The sequence below is a fragment of the Pangasianodon hypophthalmus genome, chromosome 19 (assembly GCF_027358585.1).
Source record: "Pangasianodon hypophthalmus isolate fPanHyp1 chromosome 19, fPanHyp1.pri, whole genome shotgun sequence".
NCBI classification, from domain to species: Eukaryota; Metazoa; Chordata; class Actinopteri; order Siluriformes; family Pangasiidae; genus Pangasianodon; species Pangasianodon hypophthalmus.
This window is the reverse complement of record NC_069728.1, coordinates 15106987-15112986: the sequence shown is the minus strand read 5'-3', so window position 1 is coordinate 15112986 and position 6000 is coordinate 15106987.

Below are 6000 nucleotides of genomic sequence, written 5' to 3'. Positions count from 1 at the left end.
CCTGTATTTGGAATCTGGTCAAAATTGGTCTGAGTGTAACTAACCATATCCAATGCTTGTGCAGCATTTCAGTTGTAGTCTAAAGGTGTCCCAGATGTAAGTTCTGCTCCATATCATGTCTGAAATATGGGCTTACCAGGCCTGATTTGTGTCTGTGTTGTGGTAGTCACACACTGATGAGTTAATCACCATTCCTCCACGGCGGTGTGTGAGCCAGATGACAGTAGGCAGTGTGCGCCAACATTGGGCAATCATTCATTTGCTATCTGGGTAGGTTTTTTTGTTTATGCATGTAGGTGGGCTGGAACATTTCTAAGCATTATTGGCACACCAAGGCATCCTCATTTAGCAATGTTTGTTAAACATCCATTGTACGGTATTTATAACTAGTGACTGTTATATACAATCACAATATATATTGATTGTTTTTCGTCAAAAATATTTTAAATAAATTGATTACTGTACCATTTACCAACAAACATGTGGAATATATGTGTAGAGTTTGGCTGTAAAAAATGTTAGTTCGCTAAGTGTTGTTTAGTCTAATATCTGTACCTTAAAGAAAGATATTTACTGATGCGATACAATTCCTTCCTACAAATAAACCCCCTGAACAATTCCATAGACATTAAAGTTTAACATGTCTTATTTTAAAATCTAATTGTGCATCATGATCACTGTTAATAAACCTGATTTAGATTTAAAAGGGCATCCTTTATCAGTCTTTTAGTAAATGTGTTCATAAGCCAAAACAAACAAAAATTTTCGCGAGATTTACAAAAGTTTCAGAAATGGTGATTTTCTTTGGACTTATGTGCATATGTTGATGAATGTCGATCCCCCGTAAATTCCCAAGTGCATGCACAGCACAGCTCATTTGCATTTGGTTACACCCACAAAACTCCATAAAAGGCAAAACTCACAGCATTAAAATGAAGAAGCAAAATGGCAAAAAGTCTTTCTTTTGTAAAGATCAAAAGAAAGAGTTAATTGAGATGAACAGAAAATGGTTTGGCATGAAAACCGAGAATAATAACAGAGAGACCCTAAGCACCTCATGCAGGGAAACTGCTATTTTTTTATTCAAAGTGTCTCAGCGACTCTCAGCCAGAAATTTCTCGCACACTAATGCAGCTCCATGGTGGAGCATTGGAAAAGCAGGAGGGCATGTGTCATAGGAAGCTGACAATTGCACAGAGCACACTAGAGCTTATATGGCACACTGCAGCTTGAGACATGCCAGATCGGTCACTTATCGGTCTTAGTGCCCTAATGAAGTGTTGCACAGCATTAAACGAAGATGCTGTGGCACACAGAACTGGCTTACACACCACTTGAGCCACTGCAGCCTGCATCTTAATTGGACGCCTATTTTTATTTGTCTTAATTTAACTTAGTTAATGCATTAATATGAAGCAACTGAGTTTCACAAACGTTTAATAGAATTTGTGTGTGTAACTGAAATACACAAGTGATTTAAACTTGACAAAGTAATCCATATATAAAGGTAAAGTAACTCACCTTAAATGATATGATTTGAAGCCACTCAGTCGAGGTTAGTCTTTTTATGTATACAATTTACACACATTCAGGGGCATGAGTAGGATACAAAGTTTTTTTTGTGTAAATGCTCATATAAATGATTTAGGAATAAATTCATATCCAATTTGATAAATTTTCTTCTTTATTAGTTGAGATCAGCTTTAATTATACTAAAGTCAGGTGGGATAATTCTTCCATCTGGCACAGGATGGTTTATATGGTTCAAGGCTTGCATGCTATTCATGGTGTGTTTCTCAAAACAAATGCGATTTTAACCATAGCCCGGAAGGTATCCTGCTTATTTTGTATAGAAATTGCTGGCGAAAGGCCTGAACTGCATTCTCTTTACAAATAGTACATTGTATCCATCAGCACATTCACGCATATTTGCTGAATATGTTTAATGCAGAACAGATTGAGTTCTTTCTGGATTAGGTCATTTACAACAACATATTAAGAACTGAATCCAAATCTCCAGGGGGACTTTGGTGATACATTTCTTTTGTATATTAAACTGGACTGTACACTGTAGAGTATAATTTTTCATCTAGTATCTTCAAAATCCTGCTGTCTTTGGTGGTGTGTTTGCCAAAATAACCAAGGTGTGGTGCAAAGAGAAAACAATGTCACTTCTATCCTCTCCAATCTGATCTCTAGGCACTCACACCCACTAATATTGCTCATTTAGTCCTGCTTTTTAAGCTTTGTGACATGAATTTGATCCATTCATCCTTTTTTTACATTTCACATGGGAATTGTTACATTCATTTCTCTCCCAGACAGGATTTTTTAAAAGGCTGTAAGAAGAAAAAAAAAGAAATAATATTACGTTTCGGCCACATGCAGCTGTCGTAACAGCTCTTGACCTTCCCCATTTCTGCGGCACCATATGGACTCTGTTAGTCTGGGTTGCCAGTTGCCTCCTGCTCCCCCCTCCAGTTCCTCACAGACAACCACAGATGATGAACTCAGCAGAAAAGCAGAGTGAGCCAGACCCCTCTGTTTGGACCCACACTTCCATTCTTCTCTAATTGCATTGCGAGAACTGTGCCAAGGGGCTCCTGCCATTAAAACGCCTCTGCTGTCTCCCTTCAGTCTGTTGTGCTGCAGAGTTGGTTTATGGGAACTGAGCTCAGTGACAGAATTGTTTTCTGCTGGGTAAGTGTCTCACAGTTTACAGGACAAGCTGTCAATAGAGTGACACTGGGCCTTCTATTCATCTTACAGCTTACCACTGTGCAAACTGTGTTATGTAACTATTAGTGTGTTTATATATACAGTATATACAGTATGTAAATAAGTGCTACTCTTAATCCAGGAAGAGTGACATAACGTATGACTTCTGGGATTGTGGTAACTGCACTGTAATATGTTTTGAACTACCACAGCAAAGCTAGTTTACAGTAATATGCTTTACAAAAACTACTAAGACAAATTACCAGTAATGTAGTTGTGCAGTAATGCAGTAAGTAATGTAGATCAACAGACAACAATTGAATAACAAACATGACAGTTACTGGGTTTACAGTTGGAATATTTGAAATCACTGGGAAATGAGGTCCATGTCAGGAAGCCAATCTTGCAAGAAAAATCCAGTAACTTTTTACAGTAAATTACTGTATATATTACTGTAAATACTACTACAAAGAAGTGGTAGTATACAGAAGTATGTAAGTAAAAAGTAGAGTATATTGCTGTATATTCACAAGACAGTAAATTACTGTATTTTTTTCAATTTCCAGAAAATTACTGGGAGCACAGCTACATGGATACTACTGTAAATCTACGAAAGTTTCACTGCAAATAAAATAAGTACACAACGGTACCATACAAAAAGACAAATTACTGTATTTCCATCATTTCCTGAAGAATACCAATGATGCCACAGCCATGCATGGCCAGGAGTCAAGGGAACAAAATCAGGCGTGTTCTCTGGGTGATAGAGTTGCGGTTACTTTCTCTCCTCTGTCAGTCGACAGTGGCACTACCCAATCTGGAATTTGTGAGCAAATATATGCAAAAGAGAGCAGATAGTGCTTTCCTTTGAGTATGTTACACTGCCTTGTGATGCAGTATGAGCAGCAGTTCTAAAACAATGTGGTTGGCTAGCTTCACGTGTCTTGGAGGAAGCACGTGTTCACTTTAACTCTCCCTAGTTGGTAGTTGTCTTACGATGAGGAAGAGCTGGCAAATGGGTGGGAATTGGCAGGAGACCAAATTGGGGAGAAAATGGGGTGAAAAGGATCATTGCACATGCCAATGAACACCTCACACCCAAGCCAGTTACAATGATCATCAATGGAATCAAAGGTAGTCAATTTAAAAAAAACACAAAAATGTTTATTTTAAGAAATGTTTACTTACCTCCATTTGAAGGATGAGTGCAGGTCTCAGGATTCAGATGAATCAACCTTAACCAAAATCAGATCAAAATGAATCAAACTTAACACCAACTATACTATCCAAATCAGACTTGTGTAAGTTTTGAATTTGCTGCTTGTAAGACTCAACTGGTCTGAGTGAGTCTCTTGAATGGGGTGCTGGCTGCAATGTTGCTCGTTTACAGAATCTACAGAAGTTAGTGCTCAAGATTTTATTTCATAAAATCTACAGAAGTTAGTGCTCAAGGGAACCCTCTCTTATAGGGTTCTACATAGTAACTTCAACGGTTCCCCCAGAGAGGCAAACTGAAAAACTGATTAATATGGGTGAGGCTGTTTTTATTCCAGAAAAAGGTATAAAGGGAGTAAGTGGTTTATGCTGTTCATTTTTGTGGTTGGAACAATACTGCAAAACTTTCCAGTGGCCTTCTTCTCAAGGTTATTGAGTTTCAATGAATTTGGCACTGTGCTCATGTGAGTTGTTTGTATGTTTTACCCATAATTAAAGTTAGGCATGAACTCAGTAACAAACAGTTTGTCATTCAACAATTTATGTAGAGACCTGGTCTGAGACACAATACTGTGCTCAATATTCAAAGGATGAACACTTAAAAAGGATATACAAGCAAACATTAATCAGTTTCCAAACGAAAGGTCTCAGTGTGTGTGTGGCCATGACCTCTTCACACTGCAGGCACGTTACACAAATTACAGAGGGGCTTGAGGTCATTAGACATAAAAGCTGGAGTTGAAAATTATAGGCTTCTTTCAAAACAGCTGTGCACTGAAGACCATATCATAGTAGCTCTTGGCCCAAACCTTGAGAACATCTGTGTCCTGAACTCTACATCTGACGGAGTGAATTTTAATTTCATAATTTGATTATAATTTTACAAAAATACTGAGGATAATATGGTAGAAAAAATCCAAACTGGATAGCTCTTGAACAGATTCCAGTTTTGTTGTGTTTCTTGCGGCAGAGATTGCCCAGGTGCCTCCATCAAAAGGGAGAATTGTAGCAGTCAACAGCTGTCTATTAAACATCCTGCTTCAAAACAACACTAGGATAAAATCACGATCTAACAGTTCATTAAATCTGTTCATTAATTCCAGTGACGAGTAATGGATTGCATGTAATCTGACTACAAAAATCAAGTACTTGTAATCAGAGTAGAGTGCACACAAAATCAGGTGTCGGATTACAGTTCCTTTCTTATCAATTACCTGATTATACTTTTGACCACAGTGACTCGTAGTCTGTTAATTTGTATCTGAATGTGACTATAAAGTACACAACAATATGACTGAGAGAAAATAAGTAGTAGGTGGTTTCTTGCAGTAGATCTGATCATCCCAGGTAACTGTTCAGAGTAGATGGTAATGGGACTGTTAGCTAAACATACATGTATAGCTAGCATAACCTCCAATCACTAAGCAATAACAATTTATGACAATTTTACAATGTATTGAGTCAACAATTCTCCGAAGGGTAATATGCAAAACTGTTTTTTACCCCCTTTTTTGGTTAATATCAGGCTCTGATAAGTAGCCTGAATAAACAGCATGTCCTTGTGTTTTCTGAACATTGAAGGACTTCATCCTCTGTTAACATTATGTTTTACATTACTAAGTATGTTATATAGTTTGTAATCAGTATCTGATCACATTTCCTCAGTAATTAACCCAAAACTGATTACATTCACTCTGAGGTCATAGATACTTTTGCCAAAAGCTATCAATTCATCATGTTTGGAAGGCATTTTCCTGTCCATGTGGCTTTAATAAAACACATCTTATACTGGCATTTCGAGAGTTTTTTTTAGTGTTTGCCACAACTTGGGAAACCACAAGATACTGTACATTACATGTTCTAACAGAAGAATGTGTAGGCACGCAATAGCAAACCCTTGATTTGCTACATTAGCTTCATGTATTTTAAAGTTCTACATCCTATATGTTCACTATGTGTATTATTTTCTGCATTTGTTTGGCTGGTATGTTTTTAGTCACACCATCTTATTGCATTTCTTCAAAAATGTTCAACATACCCAGAGTCGATGGGTATTCTTTTTTGTTT